This window comes from Protopterus annectens, chromosome 5.part0 (assembly GCF_019279795.1).
Source record: "Protopterus annectens isolate FY-2018-M chromosome 5.part0, PAN1.0, whole genome shotgun sequence".
NCBI lineage: Eukaryota > Metazoa > Chordata > Ceratodontiformes > Protopteridae > Protopterus > Protopterus annectens.
In genome coordinates, this window is record NC_056735.1 from 1206653508 (window position 1) to 1206673770 (window position 20263).

The 20263-nt window shown below is 38.9% G+C and overlaps 1 protein-coding gene across 2 annotated transcripts in view; it reads left to right on the forward strand.

The window, feature by feature from the left end:
- FBXO40 (F-box protein 40) overlaps nucleotides 1-20263 on the forward strand; it is a 476342-nt gene that overhangs the window by 8509 nt on the left and 447570 nt on the right. The gene's annotated exons all lie outside the window — the stretch shown is intronic.

A 20263-nucleotide genomic window follows, 5' to 3' on the forward strand; every position in this document is an offset into this window, starting at 1 on the left:
TAATGCTCATGGCCTGCCCTTTTCATGTGAGGCAGTCTTTATTTTTTACTGGAATGGCCACCAGGCCTAGGTTACAAGAGTAACATCTTATTTCATTCAGACCATCTGATGTATATAAATAGGTACACTGCTGCAATAAAGCTGTGGTTGAGTCAGCCACCATCATAGCCTGTATAATGTTTATTCTTTGTGAATTAATATAGAAATATAAAAACCTAGAATATGAGAGAATATAAGGATCTATTAGTCCTTCTAGTTTGCCTCTTCCCTATCAACAGGGTAAGATGCATATGCCATTAACTAGCAGGATTTCTATGGTTCAATGGTGAATCATTGATTAAAATCCAGTCAAGGCTGCGGAATAGATAAAATAAAAAAGTCCAAACCTCAACTACTGCAAAAACATCTAAGCATTTTTGTATGTTGACAAGCTCCCTGCACCCCAATGCCTTCATCAATCCTTTGCGCAACTACAAACAAAATGGAAAAGCGTAGTAATACTGAATCACTGCCAGAACACTAGAAGAAAATGTGTCTACATTGGTTTATTTATTTAGTCATTCATTTGGAGGACATTGATCACAGTAGACTATTTCCAGACACAGTCCCCGTGAAGAAATTCACAAAAAAATAAACAGAATAATAACAACATAAAAATAAAACACGTTTTTCAGTGACAAACAGAAAGCTATGAGTTGCTGCTCATAAAACTATAGTCTGTACATTAAAACCTTGTCTACTTTGCATGTAACCATTTATCTGTTTTTCTCTTTCTTTTTACCTACCCACCACTCAAAAATGTGGCCTTATATTTGCTTCAGCAACTATTTAATTTTTATCAAACAGATGCCATATGCTGCTCGGTTAAAAAAACTCCAGCTCTACTCAGTTGCATACCGCCTACTTCGAGGCGATCTATGCCTGACATACAGAGCTATGTCAAATCCATGGACATGCTCCACCTCAGTAAATCTAAATCCCTTAGAGCCACACGCTATAGTGACTTGAACCTCAGCACAGAAATAAATAGAACTTGCTGGAGGGACAGGTTCATAACCCAGAGGCTCCCTTCGCTCTGGAATAGAATTCCAGTTCATGTGAGGCAGAGCACCTCACTGAATCTCTTCAAGAAGAATCTCGATAAGTGGATGGGGGATCGTAGGTTTGTCCCAGGGATTACTCCCGTGTCACTATTAGACAGAGGCACAGTAAACTAAACCTTAAAAAGGGCACAGTATACTCAAATCATGGGGTGGCGTAAGCCATACAGAATCGGGCTAGGCTTATAATTGCCCCAGGGCAGATAGCCTAGTATGAACCTATGAACCTATGATTACTTTCAACACATCTACCTCTTCATGAAGGCCATTCTAACAATCAGCCAAACTTCCTGTACTTTTAGTTTGATCCTCTTATTTTCATATGTCCCTCTCTCTGTTGCATGCTCACATTCTGTACTTTTCAAACATGCCACTTAACGTTGGTGCTCTGGATTTCTTAAAAATACATAACCTTTTCCATCTTGTCCCCATTCTGCCTTCTCATTTCAGGATGATAGCCGTTAAACTTTTACTCACCATGGATTTTTATCTGACCATGTACATTTTGTTTCACTTCTACTGACTGCCTCCATCCTGCCTGAATTCTTAAAATGCTTGGCCAATACAGTCTGCTTATCTTCCTACCTGCAGCACAATCAATACACAGGAAAGTAACAACTTGTTAGCGTCACCATGTCATTCCTCATAAGAAAAACATTACATTTTAAGAATCTTTATGCAGGCTGTTATAAAGTAAAATATAACATCAGTGTTTTAACTCTGCAGGAAGATTGTAGCCTATCAAAAAAAGAAAGAGAAATTCTTTTAAACTCCAGTTTAGACCTTGAGTGTAATATTAAGAAAATACCATAAAAAGAACAGTCAGTGACTTTTGAAGACTGTAAGCAGCTAGACAAGAAAATAAAAATAAAAAAATCTAAAAGACAAGAAGCATCACATAATGAAGTCTGTGCTGGGATATGCATGACTGGGTACAGTAACTTAAGAAGTTTATGAATAAACAGTTGGATTACTATACAAATCTATGCAGAAGGACATAGAAACCAAATAAAAAGCATCATTTTCCTTAATGAGGATCAGGATTCTCTCCCTCAACCCATATTGCCAGATATTTGCACTTTAATTAATTTAATTATCGAAGACTGTTGTTGGTCACAGTTTTTTTACCATGTAAATGAAAACAGTGGACAGGGGCCACAGTATTTGGTGCCATTCTACAACTAATTTTAAGATTTTAAACTAAAAATCTTAAATCTGGTGGCCATCAGGGGCATGGTATCTTATGTCATAATACAGGTACCAAACAGATTAAAATATGAAAACAGCAGCACAAATATCAATTACTAAATGCAGCTTAGCCGCAAGAACATACAGGAGCCATAAACTATTGCCTGGGTATGGGCTTACACTATCCACATCCAGTAATAAGCTTCTCACTAAACTTGGCCTAGTGATGCAGAGCCATAAAGCCCGTACATACAGGAGCCATAAACTACTGCCTGGGTATGGGCTTACACTATCCACATCCAGTAATAAGCTTCTCACTAAACTTGGCCTAGTGATGCAGAGCCATAAAGCCTGTACTGTGTTCCAAGCATTAAACACTAAGTGAGCTCTGTGATTCAAGTGATGTACCACTTGGTTAGGAAGTTGCTCGTGCATGGAAAAACAGATGTACCTCCTATAGGAAGTGAGCACAGAGCTTGCAAGACTACTTCAAGGTGGGAATGTGTTTGGCACACTCCTCTGCAGCAGTATGACACTGCAGTAGCATCCTGGATTTCCTCACTGGCCCATGTAGAAGTTGGGATGAGCCCAGGGAAGGCTATGGCAGGTCTGGTAGACCAAGTGAATGAGGAAAGTAACTGGTGGCAGCTGATGGTTAGTTGTGGGGATGGGAACAATAAAAAATAAAAGGTTTCTGATGGAACATCCCACTGATTAAAATCTCTGGCTTTGCCTGACAGACTTCATTCTGACCATTCTCCCTGGGTTTCATTTTCTTTCTTCTGTGCTCACTGGCTCAAACTAACTGTATTTTGAATGTACTAGTGTTGCACATGTACACACACACACACACACACACACACACACACACACACACACACACATGCATACACGTGCGCACGCTCGTACACACGCACACGCACGCGCGCACACACACACACACACACACACACACACACCCTCTGTCTCTCTTGCGTATTAGTTTCCAGGGAAGTCTGGAAACACTACACTCTTCATTCCTGGCTTACACATAAAGAAATCCCAATCTCTCCGAGCTACACGCTCTAGGGACCTACACCTTGTCACCACAATAAACAGGACATTCTGGAGAGATAGATTCCTGTCCCAGAGACTTCCCATACTCTGGAACAGGCTACCCATCTATGTCAAGCAAAGTTCTTCATTAGCATGCTTCAAGAAAAATCTTGATGAGTGGATGGGAAATAGGAAATACACCCCGGGGATCATTTCTGTGTCTCTGCTCGACAGTGGCACAGGAAAATAATTTTCTTGGGTGGCGTAAGCCAGGGAACCTTGCTGGCTAGGCTTATGTAGGCCCTTGGGCCTAGTACCTACCTATGAACCTATGATGGTAAGTGCTACCACCTCCGATTACCAGGTTAGAGTCCTCCCATTTAATGTTCACTCTAAATAATAAGCAAAATAATATTAAATATAAATGATAAAGTATCTCAGAGTAATCTGGGCTATTAAAGGTGGGTGCCAGCAGCTTGTCACTATTTAGCAATAAACATCTTCGTAGTTTATAAGTAAATAAAGGACAAGCAGCCATGTTTTTAAGTGAATTAATATAAATACTTAAGGAGGAGTGAGTTAACGGTTCTTCTTCACTTCTTCTGTTTCTGTTTTAGGTATGCATCTAGTTTGGTTTGTATTTTATTCATGCAGACCACAGAAGCAGCTATGCAAAGTGTCATATTCACATTGTAATGCACATATTTATTTGCTGTTGGTTAAATATTCATTAAGTAATGTTTTAATTTGACTTTTACAACTTGCTAGCTACCTGGCCTATAAAAAGTCATATATCTTGTAACCATATGTGAGAATAATTAATCTTTACACCTTATGTATAATTACTGTACTCATGTAACTCAGAACAAAAGGAAGTTCCGGATATGTATGTGTGTGTGTGTGTGTGTGTGTGTGTGAGATACATATATATATATATATATATATATATAATACGGTAACCTTTTTCAGACTTGGAGGAATGTAAACCACAGCCAGAACATAAAGTAGAAAACTGTAATCATCACTTTCAAAACATACAAAGCTTAAAAATTTGAGTGCTTTCATTTGTTCATGTTAAAAGTCGAACTTCATCAGAAATTTAACAGTTACAAATGATATAAACACCTTAGCATGGTTAAGATTCCTTTTCCCACCCTACCTGTTCCATTTTAGAATGCTTTTTACATTTAAATTACCATTTAATCCATGGGCATGTAAGCTAGCAGTTTAATTTGCCATCTGAGTTCTTGCACTTTGAGCTGGGGGTTGCAATCTCCCCACAAACTAGAATTTTTTCTAATACAATAAAGTTGAATTCTTTGCACCGAGGGCTACCCAAATTGTACCTAGCTAATGCATGTTTAAAGTCACCCTTTCTTAATGCCTGACAGTGTTCCTTCGTGTGATCGCTCAACTTCCTGACGTTTTTCCCTATGTAGAAGACATCTCATTGAACACAAAAAGGAAGCTAAACTGAATTGGTGGTGGTGGTACAGTAATAGGCTTCTTGAAAGGAAATTCTGAACCTGGGCGATCTCAAAGTAAAAGGTGTACCTATGGCTATGTATTTGCAGCATACGCATCTGCTGCAGCAATACATTCCTGGAGTGGAGCTGGAGGTTTTAGTGTTATGGGAGAGCCCAGAGTCAAACAGCGACTTTAGTCACTGTGTTTTCTTGTAGCCAAAGACAGGGGAGGGTCCTAGGGCCTTGGCCAATTTGTGGCTACTGCTAATGATCTCCCAGTTTATACTAAGGATGTCTCTTATGACTTGTGAGTCTAGGGAGATCAGGAGAGGGAATCTGGTGCTGTCATTGATGTTAGATCACCTAGTGTTAATGAAGCCATGTTTTAGGATAGGGGTAACTGCAGTACCTATTGTCTATCACTTCTTATATATCTATATGGGTCTACCTGACTCTGTCGAAATCTCAGATTATCGAATCCCATTTTGTTGACACTCAAAATATCGAACCTCACTTCATCGAAGCAGCGGAGGAATGAAGATCTTCCTAAGGTAAGTATCCGGATGTACAAGATGGTGAACTTTGCCCTTTTCCCAACTGTAGCGCAGTCTTGGAGCTGGTATACTTAGTTAGGTGGGGTGTGGAGGGCATAGCCCCTCACCTGGGTGGGTTAGGGATGGTGCAGGTATTTTTTTTTTTTTTTTTGGGGGTAACTGGTTACTTCCCTGGGTGGATCTTCATTGTTCCGCTTGTCCATTGATGTGGGATTTCGATATTTTCAGTGTCGACAAAGTGTGATTGGATAATATGGAATATATGGAATATGGAATTTTGACAAACTGAGATAAACCCATATACATTATACGTATATATATATATATATATATATATATATATATATATATGTGTGTGTGTGTGTGTGTGTGTGTGTGTATATATATATATATATATATATATATATATATATATATATTTTTTTTTTTTTTTTTTTTTTATGGTCACAAGTAGAACACACATATGTTATATTGAAATAAGTCAGAACTTTTCACTTGAAAGCACACTTTGCATGTTGTTTTACAGGAAGAGTGCAGTTTGCCACTGTTACATTTTAACTCCATAAAGTGTGACACAGCGATTCTTAGGCATCACAGTCCATGCAATATGATATACTTTCACCTTCTCCAGCATATTTCACAGACCTCATTACACAATGCTTCTTTTCTTTTAAATCCCATGGACTAAAATCACATGGAGAAAAACAGAAAAATGGATTTTGACTTATTAAAGTTGAGAACTGCAATCCCAGGTAACCAAATAAAATTTTATGAACTGACACTTGGAAAGGGGTGGGGCAAATGCAACTGTTAAATTTCTACCGAAGCCCATTAATGCTTGCAGATAAATCTCACAGATGACTAACACAGATAGAACAATAGAACATGAGGGGAATTATAAAAAAAAAGCATAGGAATCTGTCTAGTTACAACCTCACCAACACGAGTGCTGAGGAAAAAATAAATAAACAGAAAAACTTGTAGTCTTAAAACTTTGTTGATGAGCTCAGTCACAATAATTTCCAAAAATCATGAAATCCAGGTAGCGTTCCAAAGCAGCAAGCCTTTATTTGTCGCAGACAAATGATTCTCAGTAACAAAAAAAATAATCAAAAACACTTTACAATGTTAAAAATATCAGCTTTTATACACTTAGAAGTAGGTGTGGAAAATATATGTATTTAATTTTAAACAAACATATTACAGGCAAACAATATAAACAGGGCCGTAAAAGTGCATTCAAGAACAGCAAGTACCCACCCCACACACTACTACTGATTATATCAAACTAAATCCTAGTTAGGGAAATCACCTGTGTATATGCAACTCACATTCCAAAGTCAGGTACTAAGAAAAGCATAACATAACATAAAATGACTGACTTAACTAAATTTGCTTTCGGCTAACTAATGCAATAAAGCCTTCATCAGATTTGTGACAGGAACTAAAATCATATACATAGGTAGATAAGTAAAAAGAGCTAACTAGATAGATACAAGAAAAACACACATAGCTATATAACCATAAATGTTACCTAATTAGAGCACTATAAATATAAATGTATATCTGTATAATAATATCTAATAAGCATCCATCCATATGTATTTGTGTGCATAAAAGCTAAGTTATTTACAGCTCAGAAAAAATGTCAGTGCTTTGAGGTTCAGAAAAGAAAAAAACACCTGTTATGACAGTTTTCATGTTTATGGCCCCCCCAAAAAATGTTTTTACAATGAAAACCAGTAGAAAAAAACACACAAAAATACAGAAAACCATGTATGAAGTAAACTAGTAATGTATAAAAGTGTGTAGGTGTGTGCATGAACATGCACCAGTATGCTAAATGGGGGAATTATACCAATACCTGATACCTGATTGTAACAGCGGCATGAAAAAAATATGTGTTTTGAATCTACCGTTTAAATCTCTGGAGTGATGCAAGAGTGTACTAAATCTAACCAAGTCATAATCAAGGTTAAAGTAAACATATATATATATATATATATATATATATATATATATATATATATATATATATATATATACACATTCTATACATTGTTTTTTATTATTTTTTAGTATGTTTGGTACCATAAAAATATTTCCTCACAAATTCCCTAAAAAAACCTTTACAGATTGTGTGGCAGCTTACATAAATTCAACACACTCTTAACAGAGCAATAGCAGTTCAGTCCTGGTTTTCTGAATGCATTTAATTTCAACTGCCAGCATAATTCTTTTTTCTCCAAAACGCTATTTACATCCCCTTCAAGCTCATCCATCTCCACAAAGTCCAGAATGATAAATTTAAATCCAGAATGTCTGGGGTGTTCTAATAAGTGTTTGGTTAAGATGTTCCTCTGGCATTTACATCTGATGTCAGAAAGATGAGCTGAAATCCTCCTTTTCAGTTTATTCATAGCCTTATCCACATAAAATGCTGGGCAGTCATTACACTTGGCTCTATATACAACTTTTTCACTATTACATTTACCACCTGCTGAAGATTTCACCGCCTTTTTAAGACAGGGGCACTCAATTTAGTCGTACTCCAGCAGGTACTCGCAGAAAGTGCAGTTAGGTGGCCCACAGATTTTAGTGCTCATGTCATCCTGTTGTTACTTAATTTTCTTTTCCACATAGCTACTTATACTTCTGTTCTTTTTATATACAAAAGCAGGGTGTTATCCGAAAACCCCTTCAGGCTGCTGATTGTCAGTAAGGATGGCTCAGTTCTCCTTAATAATGGTTTTAATTTTACTGAAATCACAGGTGTAAGTTAGAATGCGTCTGTCCTTTCGGGTTAGGATGGCCTTGTTGCATAATTCTACCAAAATGCCTATTCCACATAGGGTCATTCTTAGTTTTAAAGTCTCTAATGGGATCCATGATCATATATAACATGTTTGATTCAAATCCTCAGGGACACAGGTGGACAGTGGTCTCACTTTCGATAACCACATTGCCACAACAGTCAGGAAATCCTTCTATGTGGCACACCTCATCAGTAAGGGCTTTTCATCCAGAAAAAAGGAGGTCATTGTCCCACTGTACGCATCCCTCATTAGACCCATTATGGAGTGCAAGCCCCATTTGGTATGTACCTCACAAGACATCTGCAACAGCTGGAAAGGCCGCAGAAATACCTCACTAAAAGAATCACAAGCCGAAAGCAGATGCCCTGTGCTGACCGTCTAAAAAACCTCCAACTATACTCTGTGGCATATTGTCTACTCAGAGGTGATCTCTGCTTAATATACAAGGCCATGTCAAACCCTGAGCTGTTGGACATGCTCCACTTAAAGAAATCCCAATCCCTCAGAGCCACACGCTCCAGGGATCTAAACCTTGTCATCACAATGAACAAAACATGCTGGAGGGATAGGTTCCTGAACCAGAGACTCCCCATACTCTGGAATAGACTGCCCATACATGTCAAGCAGAGCGCCTCCTTGGCCCTCTTCAAAAGGAACCTTGACGATTGGATGGGAGGTAGGAAATTCACCTCGGGGATCACGTCAGTCACCCTGCTAGACAGGGGTCCAGGGAAGTAAATATTGTGGGAAGAAACATCCAGGGAATTGTTATGGCTAGGCTTGTATAGGCCCTAGGGCAGATAGCTTAGTACCAGCCTATGAACCTATGAAAAAGTAATTTTCTAGAATATTCATATTTTTGAGAAAAGGGGCCAAATCTGTGGTAATGTGTCCTAATCTGTAGCTTTGTGATTAGCATTTTAGGGTCCCCCAGCAAATGCCCTAAGCAACCTTTTAGTTCATGCTGTAGTGTTTTAGAGGTAATATACACAGACTGAACTCTAGTTACAGTGCTCTTACATTACGAGAGGCCTGTGTACTACAGTATGTTGGAGCATCTCACAGAATGACATTCACAGTTACTGGCATTTAGTTGTAGCGATGATACATTACAACAGCTGTATATATATATATATTGGGCTGGACTTAGGTGAAATGATACCCTAAGCACTGCCTACTGCCCCCCACACACACACACCCCGTGGGCTCCAGTACTCCCATCTGCCACCCCCCAGCTCTCCACATTATGCACATTACTTTTTTTTTTCCATTTTCTCACATTTTGCCTTACTTTTCAGCTTTTTCAAGAATCCATTATTTTCTATATGCTCTGAAATGCATTTATTTTTTTCTTTTTATACAACCATTTCCTCTAATGATAGCTTGAATAGAAACTATGATTAAGGAAAGAATTTTAGTGATGCTGTTCATTGCATTTTAGAACATTTTCCCAACCTTTTAATCCAATGGTGGCATGAAAAAAGTCATGAATCAGAAAATAATTATAGTCTTACTTTTTTTCTTTCAAGAAAGACATAAGTTGTATCCAAGGGTTAATGTTCAAAACTGACAATTTTATTTATTTATTGATTGACATTTGGTAACGGGGAAAGTCCGACTGGCTTAAAGAACCCATTTTCAGTGAAGGCCTGGGGAGAAAAGCTCCAGTACAATACAATATAATGATACAATACATTAGATACAAGAAAGATCATAACATTGCTTCAAGCTGCAATCAGATGGTTTAGATTTAGAGAATACAATATTTCAATGCATCAGTTTAAAGAGTATATATCTTACAAGTATGTATTACACAAAGAAGTAGTTAAGACAGAATGTCTGGTAGGGATTAGTGGGGAAATGGATTGAATACTTTATAGGAATAATAATAGAAGAGATGGAGAGGTTTTAGGGAAGTGCAATAGATAGCAGGAAGGGTATATGTGTTAGTATGTGGTTATTTAGAGAGTTGGGAGTTGAAGTAAGAAGGTTGGTGGGATGTTTAAGGAAAGGTAGTGATGAATTGGTGGGGGTGGTGGGGATGGGGTGAGTGTTAAGTTTGACAAGGACAGGCCCAAGAGTTGTAGAGGTAGTTCTTTAGAGCGAGTTTGAAATTTTTGGACTGTACAATTCTGGTAATGTCATTTGGTAGGTTGTTCCAGAGTTTAGCTATGGCATAAGACTAGAGACACTCGCCAGCTCTTTTTTTAAGTTTGTATACATCTGTAAGTAGCTTATTATTTGAGCAGAGGTTTCTAGTGGGACAGTAGGTGTGGAGGATGCCTTTTAAGACTGGGCAGCTATCAGGCTTATATATTATTTTATGTGCTGTTGTTAGTTGTAGGTAGTTGAGATAATGGGGGAATTCCAACCAGTTTAGTTCCTTGAGAGCGTTGCAGTGATGGGTACGGTAGGGTGAATTATTGGCGAATTTTGCAGTTTTATAGTAACAAGACTGAAGTTTAGTTTTGAGAGAGGCATGCAGGTTAGTAATTATGGGAGCACTGTAGAGAAGGGAGGGGATAAGATAGGTATTTGCCAGAGTTTTTTAGAGGTTGGGTACAGGAAGTGTTTTTGTCTGTAGAGTTTCTAGTTTGAAGTGAGCTGTTTATGGCATTAAGGATGTGTTGGTCATATGAGAGCTTGTTATCTGTAGTGACTTCTAATAATTTGGCATTATTAACAATTTCAATCTCTGTATATTTTGAAGTTTTGTATGTTGGTTTTGGGAGAAAAAAGTAACAGTTTGGTTTTGTTAGGATTAAGCAATAGTTGTGCGCAGTATAGCCATGACTCTATGGAGGTAAATGTGATCTGTGTTTTTTTTTCAGTAGATCAGGGATATTGTCAGAGGAGAGCATAATAGTTGAATCATTGGCGTATTGAATTAAAGTGCTATGATGATAGGTTGTGTGAATGTTATTAATGAGTATATTAAAGAAGAGGGGTCCTAGGATGGACCCCTGTGGAACTCCTGTTTTGTTGGTTTGGTATTGTGATAGGCAGCATAGCCATTTTACACACTGTAGTCTATTGGTTAAGTAACTACTAAACCATTGTGTGGAGGTTGGTGAGCAACTTACTGCTGTCAGTTGCTGGAGTAGTTTTTTGTGTGAGACTGTGTCAAAGGCCTTTGACAGGTCTAACAGTAAAATGGACATGTGTAGGTTGGAATCCCTAGACTTATTAACCAGGTCTGTGAAAGACATAAGAGCTGTAATGGTACTGTAGGATGGCCTGAAGCCAAGCTGGGTGGGTATAAGTAGATTATTATGGGTGAGGTGGTTAAGTAATTGAATATGTATACATTTTTCGAGTAATTTGGAAAGTGGTGAGAGTATGGAGATGGAGCTGTAGTTTGTAAATTCGGTGGATTACCCTCCTTTGTGTAAAAGGTTCATGATAGATTTTTTTCTATAGGTTTGGGACGTAGGATTCAGAGATGGATCGGTTAATAAGGATGCTAATTGGAAAGGCGATGGAGTCTGCAGCAAGTTGTAAGTATTCTGGTGGAAGGTTGTCTGAGGAACATGAGCTTGTTTTAAGTTTGAGGAGAAGTTTATGAATTAGTGAAGTGGGAACAGGTTGAAAAGCGAGAGGAGGAATTGTTGGACATTGGTTGGAGCTGGGTGACGTTTTGAGAGTGTTGGGAGTTGTAGACTGGTTAAGGCTTGTGATTAGTGAAGTGATACTATAGTCAAAACAGACAATAATAAACTAATAATACAGTTGTTGTAAGGACACACAAATCCTTTCTGGGAATACTGCCTGCATCCCTAGCCCCCAAAGAAAAGACAGTAACTGCCTGTGCATCCCTCTGATCTTAGATTGAGATGAAAGCAGAAGTTCAGATGGTCGTGCTCATGTATTTTAAGTAACTGCTTTCGTATATATACATAGCATGCCTTTTCACTCCTCACCCCTTCCCTCCCAAAGGCAGTCACCACTATATGTGTCTCGTGTGCAATTGTGACAAAAGTGGAAAATAAAATAATGACTACAGTAACAGATTCCACTTTGTTGCTAATATACAGTACACTGCCCCTACACATGTTATAGTAACTTTTTTTGTACAGCTCTGAGGTCTGTCCGAAAAGTAAAAGAAACAGTGACCCCGTTTCCAATAGAAGCTATAATGACCTATTCTGCCTACCTCTAAGGTATGATTGTGATGAGAATTAAAGAAGTAATGAACACACAATCACCAATCACCCACACAACTTCACTCCCCTGTCACCACTACACATACCCCATGACATCCCTACCACCTGTCCACTAACTTGTATCTCTAAAGAGCAGGTTGTAAATACCCTCTCTAAGGCCAAAAACACAGCATCTGTGGGACCTGACATGCCAGGCTGTGTCCTACATGCCCTCCAACAAGAATTAGCAACACCATTGGGTACTCTCTTCAATCATAGTCTGAGCACTGACTTTTTCCCAGCCGAATGGAAAATGGTCACCGTTATTCCCTTGCACAAAGGTGGTGCTTCCACTGACCCCAGGAATTATAGCCATTCCCTAGCCAATCAGAACATATTCTTCTCTCCACCCACTCCATAGCAGTCCACTCCCACACCCACCCTTTCCCTCTCTAAACACATACCTACTGTATACAATTCCCTAGCCAATCAGAACATATTCTTCTCTCCACCCACTCCATAGCAGTCCACTCCCACACCCACCCTTTCCCTCTCTGAACACATACCTACTGTATACAATCCCCTCTCATCTCAACATGTCCTACACTTACCTTCCTCTCCTACTACTAACTCTTCTAACTATTCTTACCTCTACCTACCTCATAATCTACTATGAGCAACCTCTAAATCCTACCTTTTGTACTCCACACAAACATACCCTAGCTACCCCCCCAACTACACTCACAACCCATCACAGTCCCATATACAGCAACTCATATCTTGAACCTAAATATCATCGTCTCTCACACATCAAATACCTTATTCTTCGACTCACAAAACACGTACACAGCATCAAAACCTCACAACTAACTAACCTTATTCATGGTTTATCATTAATTGATGGGGACATCCACCCCAACCCAGGCCCAAACACAGACATACCATCCCCTAATTCCCAAACTATGAAACCTATGTCTACACCACAAACTAAACCTCCCAAATCTCTCACAATAGCTCATCTTAACATCTGTAGCATATGTAACAAACTTCCTGCTCTTCATGCCCTACTAGAAGTCCAACAGTTTGACATTCTCTGTCTTACTGAAACCTGGCTTAAACCCACAATAAAAGATAACGAAATTATCCCCCCTGGCTATAACATCCTAAGACAAGATCGTCTTAACAAAAAAGGTGGAGGAGTAGCTATACTCTTCAAAACTGGACTGGAAATAAGTAAATCAGCCCTTACCCCACCACATGACTCTAATGTTGAACTGATTATTTCCAAACTCTCCCTAAACTCACACAAAACTATTAATATTATCTGCACTTATCTTCCCCCGGGCAACAATTCCCCCCATATTAGAAGACCTACTAAACTGGTTTTCAATTAATCTCCTTCAAGAAACAATACTACTAGGCGACTTTAATATTGATTGGAACATGTGCAAACAAACTAATCCATCTACCATTATTAACCTGCACGGATTCCATCAAACCATTAACTCCACAACTAGAACAAATAAAAACAATAACAAAGAAACCATTCTCGACTGGATCTTGACTAATAGTCCCCAACAAATGTATTCAACAGGTACCCTCCCAGACGACCTTAGCGACCACTCTCTCACATACATCATTAGGCACAAAACTCATCTAACAACACCTCCCTAATTCGCTCATCTCGCAGCAAAAACATTTTAACCTTCAGCAGTTTCAAAGCGAACTCAGCTTGATTAACTGGTCACCTCTAAAACTCTCCCAATAGATGAAGCTGTTAACCACTTTAATAATACCTTTCTTACTATTCTCGATCATCATGCCCCCATCCGTTCTATACGAATGAAATCTAAGACAGCTCAATGGCTAACAACCAACACCAAACAACTTATCCTTAGTAAGAATAAAGCTTGGACTAAATGGAGAACCACGAAAGACTCTTTTGATCACCTTAGCTTCAAACAAAAAAGGAACAAGACTAAGCTTGCTATCAAACAAGATAAAAGGAACTATTACACCAAACTACAGCAATCCTCCCACCGCCAACCACAAAAATTTTGGAAATCAATTAACTCACTACTATCCCCCGGCAAGGTTGAAACCCCCAACCCACTAGGCTCCTGCCCTGACTCTCCCCTACAAACAGCTAACGATATCAATAACTTCTTTACTTCAACCATACTTAAACTGGCCAACCAACAAAGCCCTGACCCCTCTTTACTAGGTAATACTAACTGCACTCCACCTCTATTTCAACTTAAACCCATACCTACTTCCTATATTCTTAATTTACTTCAGAAACTCAAACCCTCAACCCCCTCAGCTGACAAATTGCCAGCGGAATATCTCCAGCTAGGTGCTAAAGCTATTGCCTACCCTATCTCTATTCTAATCAACAGAACCATAAAAGAAAGTACTATACCCTCACTCTGGAAAATCTCCCACTTCATCCCTCTCTTCAACGGGGACGATTCATTTGAGTACTCTAACTACCGCCCTATAGCACTGCTATCTCCTATTGCTAAAATAATGGAGAAATGCATCCACAAACAGCTTTTAAATCACCTCCTATCTAATAACCTTCTAGCTACTTGCCAACATGGCTTTCGTCCCTACCATAGCACCACAACAGCCTTATTATCCTTCATAGACTCCATTAATATAAACCGGAATAACAATCTTCTTTCATCTGCATTCTTTGTAGACCTGTCAAAAGCCTTTGATATGGTGAATCACCAACTCCTCCTACATTGTTTAAAATCTCTCTCTCTCAATAATCTTGCTTTAAGCTGGTTTACTTCCTATCTCCAGAATCGGAAACAAGCTGTTTTTTGGAACAATAATCTTTCCGAACTTCTCCCTACCACTTTAGGAGTACCTCAGGGCTCCATCTTAGGTCCTCTTTTATTTTCCATCTTTATTAACGACCTGTATCTAGCCACCCCACTAACTACTTGCATTCAGTACGCCGATGACACCACCATCATCTGCTCTGCCACAACCCAAGCTGACCTCCACTCACTTACTCAAAAAACTTTTACCACCATAGAACAATGGTTCTCCAATCACTGTCTTCTCTTAAACCCTAAGAAAACTAAACTTCTCCTCTTCTCACCCACACACCTGTCTCCCACTATTAGTTTCACACTTACTTCTAACAATGGCACCCTTATCTCTCCTGACCAAACAACCAAACTTCTAGGAGTTACTATCGACAACCTACTAAAATTTGATTTTCATATCAACTCTATCATAAAAGCAACTAACAAAAACTTAGGTTCTCTCTACAGAATCAAATCTTTCTTAACTCCTGAAGCAAGAACTACCATAGCCAGAACATATCTTATCTCTACTCTACTATATGCATCCCCCATATATACTAATCTTTCTAAACATAACATCAATAGGCTTACAACAGCCTATAACAACATTGTCAAATTTGCCACTGCCTCTCCATATAAAACACATCACTGCCTGAACCTCCTTAACCTAGGGTGGCTGGAGTTACCTCACCTAATTCAATACTATCAGCTTACAACTGCCCATAAAGCCCTTCACCACCCAGAAAAGATACCAATGCTCTCCACCCTGATAAAACCCTATAACAACCTAAAAACCCTACGCTCTTCCAATAAAATACTGATTCAAACCTCTCTATCAAAGAATACAGCAGGTGACTCTATATTTTCCAACTCAGTTGGTAAAATTTGGAATCAACTTCCTACTGACCTCTTAGCCCAAACTTCTATCACACTATTTAAAACTCAACTGAACCATTTTCTAACCAATCACTGGCTTTGCTCTTGCAATAACCCTAGCTGATCACGTACCTCCTACCTTCTCCTGCATCCTTTGCACTGTCTCCCAACTCTATTTCTCCTCCATTTTATTTTTCATCTCTACCTAAGAAATTGACTCTCTCAACTTCAAACTAAAATTTTCTAGTAACTCTATCTTTTGCTTTTAAACTACTTAATTATTTCTGCCTCACATTTTATATACCTGTACTGAAGAAATTTGATAGTCTCTGTTTTCACCTTTTGAACTTACTGAAAAGATAGCCTAAATGCCTGTTTTAGTTGAGTCTTAAATTCCTATGTAATTATGAATGCCTGTTTTAGTTGAATCTCAAATTACCTATGTACTTTGACCTGTACTGTAGAAATTTGATAGTCTCTGTATTCACCTTTTTGAACTTACTGAAAGGAAAGCCTATATGCCTGTTTTACTTGTGTCTTAATTCCCTATGTAATTTTAAATCCCTGTTTTAGTTGTGTCTTAAATTACCTATGTACTTTGAATGTATTTTTGTTATTATGCATTAGATAGTGGAGCTTTTCTCCTCGGGCCTCCACTGAAAATGGACATGTATCCAGTTGGACTAGCCCGGTTAACAAATGTAAAATAAAAAAATAAAAAAATAAATATAGACCTATTAGCCTGACTAGCCATATCAGCAAGGCCATGGAGCGAATCATCATGGAGTTTATCAACAAAGATATAGGTAATCTCCAAACACTTGATCCTACTCAGTTTGGATATGTCAAAGGGAGATCATGCCTGTTAAACCTGGTAGACTTCTTCGAGAAAGTCGCCAAGGCCCTGGATGAGGGGAAATCTATGCATACAGCTTACCTAGACTTAGCCAAGGCTTTTGACATTCTCTCCTACTCAGGCATCATTGATAAACTCACCCAGCTAGGCATCAACCCTTATATTGTTAGATGGGTCACTAACTGTTCACTGATAGAACACAGCAGACCTGTAACCAGTGGAGTTCCACAGGGAATCTATTTCTCAGAAGTACAAGAAAAAACTAAAGGTCTGTGGCTAACAAAGTTTGCTGATGACTGCAAACTGAGAGTGGTCATAGAATCTCCAAATGATGTCAACATCCTAAAAGAGGGTCTTACACAACCAAGTGATTGGTGCCAAAGTCATGACCTTAAACTCAATGCAAGAAAATGTATTATCATCCCTTTCAGTAAGAAACCTCCATGCACTGCTAGACATACACTCATTTGACATCCTTTGCCTGTCTGAAACCTGGCTCAAACCAACAACCCAAAACAGGGAGATCACCCCCCCGGCTATAACATCTTCAGACTAGATCACAAAGCCAAAAAGGGTGGTGGAATAGCAATTCTTTATAAAACAGGATTGCAAATTACTGTCATCCATGAAAAACCTCCCTTTGTAAGTAATGCCGAAATCCTTATCTCTAAACTCCAGCTTAACTCCCACAAATCCATCTATATAATCTGCACCTACCTCCCCCCCGGAAATAACATTAGTACACTAGAAGAGATCCTTAGCTGGCTCACTATTCAATTCCCACAAGAAACCATAGTCCTAGGTGATATCAACATAGACTGGAAAACCTGTACCACTCTAACCCCCCCCCCCTCCTAAATCTTCATGGCTTTTCTCAAACCATTCAGGACCCAACAAGAACTAACAAATCTAACAATGAAGAAAGCATATTGGACTGGATTCTGATAAATAGTCACCAACATACTTATACAGTAGGTACACTACCAGATGATTTAAGTGACCATGCTCTTACTTACCTAATCAGACATAAAACTGCTACCCCTAACCTAACTAAATACAAAATGATCAGAACAAATAAAAACTTTAACTCAGATAGCTTCCTAGCAGAACTCAATGCTTGCAACTGGTCCCCTCTTAAACTACTACCTCTTGATGATGTTGTAGCTTACTTCAACTCCAAGTTCCTTTCTATTCTAGACTCTCACGCTCCCTTGAGATCTATTAAAATAAGAACAAAACCTGCTCCTTGGCTCTGAAAAGATACACGGCATAAAATTATCCTTAAAAACAAACTCTGGACCAAGTACCGTAAGACTAAAGATCCCACCGACCAACTAAACTTTAGACAAATCAGAAACCCCACCAAAAAAGCAGTACTTTTAGATAAAAGAAACCACTACTGCCATTTACAACAAACTAACCAACATAATCCACAAAAGTTCTGGGCAGGAATAAATAATCTCTTAAAACCTGGCCACTCTGACATTCCTAGCTCCATAGGCACTTCACAAAATAACCCTAAACAAACCGCTGATGCCTTCAATACATTCTTTACTGAAACTGTCCAGTCTCTTGCTAATCAACTATCCCCCAATATCACCTCTCAGCCCACCTCCCCTAACACTTCTATTCCCACATTTCAACTACAACCAGTACCTACATCACTTATCTATACTCTTCTCCACAAACTTAAAGCCTCCTCTCCATCTGCTGACCTTCTGCCTGCTCAGTATCTAAAAACTGCAGCCAAACCACTAGCCTACCCCATTTCAATTCTGATTAACAGAACCATTGTCGAAGGCTATATTCCTTCTATCTGGAAAATTTCACGTCATTCCCCTGCGTAAAGGTGGAAATTCAACAGAACTCTCAAACTACCGACCCATAGCCCTACTCTCTCCCCTGGCTAAAATCATGGAAAAATGCATACAAAAACAACTTCTTCAACACCTGTTGAATAACAGCCTACTTACTGACTGTCAACATGGCTTCCGACCTTTTCACAGCACTACTTCAGCCCTCCTTTCCTTTACTGACTGTATCAACAAAAATCTAAATAATAATATTCTCACCTCTGCTCTCTTTATTGACCTATCCAAAGCCTTTGATATGGTCAATCACCAGATACTCTTAAATTTACTTAAAACATTCTCACTAGTCTCAAGAGCTGCTATGTGGTTCCACTCCTATCTTCATAACAGACAACAGGCAGTGCTCTGGCACAGTAACCTATCCAACCACCTGCCCATCACAATCAGAGTCCCACAAGGTTCTATACTTGGCCCCCTTCAGTTTTCTATTTTTATTAATGATCTTCATACCAGTATTTCCTCTGCAACCTGTATACAATATGCCGATGATTCTACTTTGATTTGTTCTGCTTCTTCCCCTTCCGAACTGCACTCTATCACCCAACAGACTTTCCAAACTGTTGAAACCTGGTTCTTAAAACGATGCTTAATCCTAAACCCCAAGAAAACCAAACTGTTACTGTTCTCCCCCACCTGGAAATCCTCCACTCTTAACTTCTTGGTCTTGTCTAGTAATGGCACTATCATATCACCTGACCCCACTACCAGGCTTCTTGGAGTAGAGATAGACAATAACCTATGCTTCTGTCACATCAACAACACCATAAAATTAGTTAACAGAAAACTAGGCTCCCTGTATAGAATTAAAACATTCCTCACTCCACTTACCAGAACTTCCATTGCCCATTCCCATCTGATTTCTTCCCTCCTTTATGCCTCCCCTATTTACACGTACCTGTCCAAATCTAACCTCTGCAAACTGGCTGTTGCCTATAACAGTATTGCCAGATTTGCCTCTGGTTTTACTTTTAGAACCCACCACTGCATAAACTTAAAGCAATTAGGATGGCTTGAGCTGCAAAATCTGATCTTATATCACCAGCTCTCCTTAGCCCATAAAATCCTCTACAAACCAACTAACACCCCTATACTCACCTCCCTTATCACGCCTTACTGCAACCTTAAAAGCCTACGGTCTTCTAACAAATTTCTTATATCTACTTGCAAATCCAGCAATTTGGCAGGCAAATCTTTGTTCTCAAAAACAATAGGCAAAGCCTGGAACTCTCTTCCTGACACCCTCACTGCCAGCTCTTCTTTTCCCTGTTTCAAATCCCAACTCAGAACTCACCTCAAAACTCACTGGCTCTGCCCCTGCACTAACCCTGACTAGTTTTCAGTGTCCCACTAGTACTCTCTGTTCTCCTTCAAACATATCTTACACTAAATCTTTTCTATTCTCATGCATAATTTGTATTCCCCTAGTCTGTATTTAATTTCTAATTGTTGCTTCTGTAAGAACATGCTAATGCTAAGTAGGATATTTATTTTATTTTTTTTCTCAATGTAACTACTAAAATTGTAAAGACTGATTTTA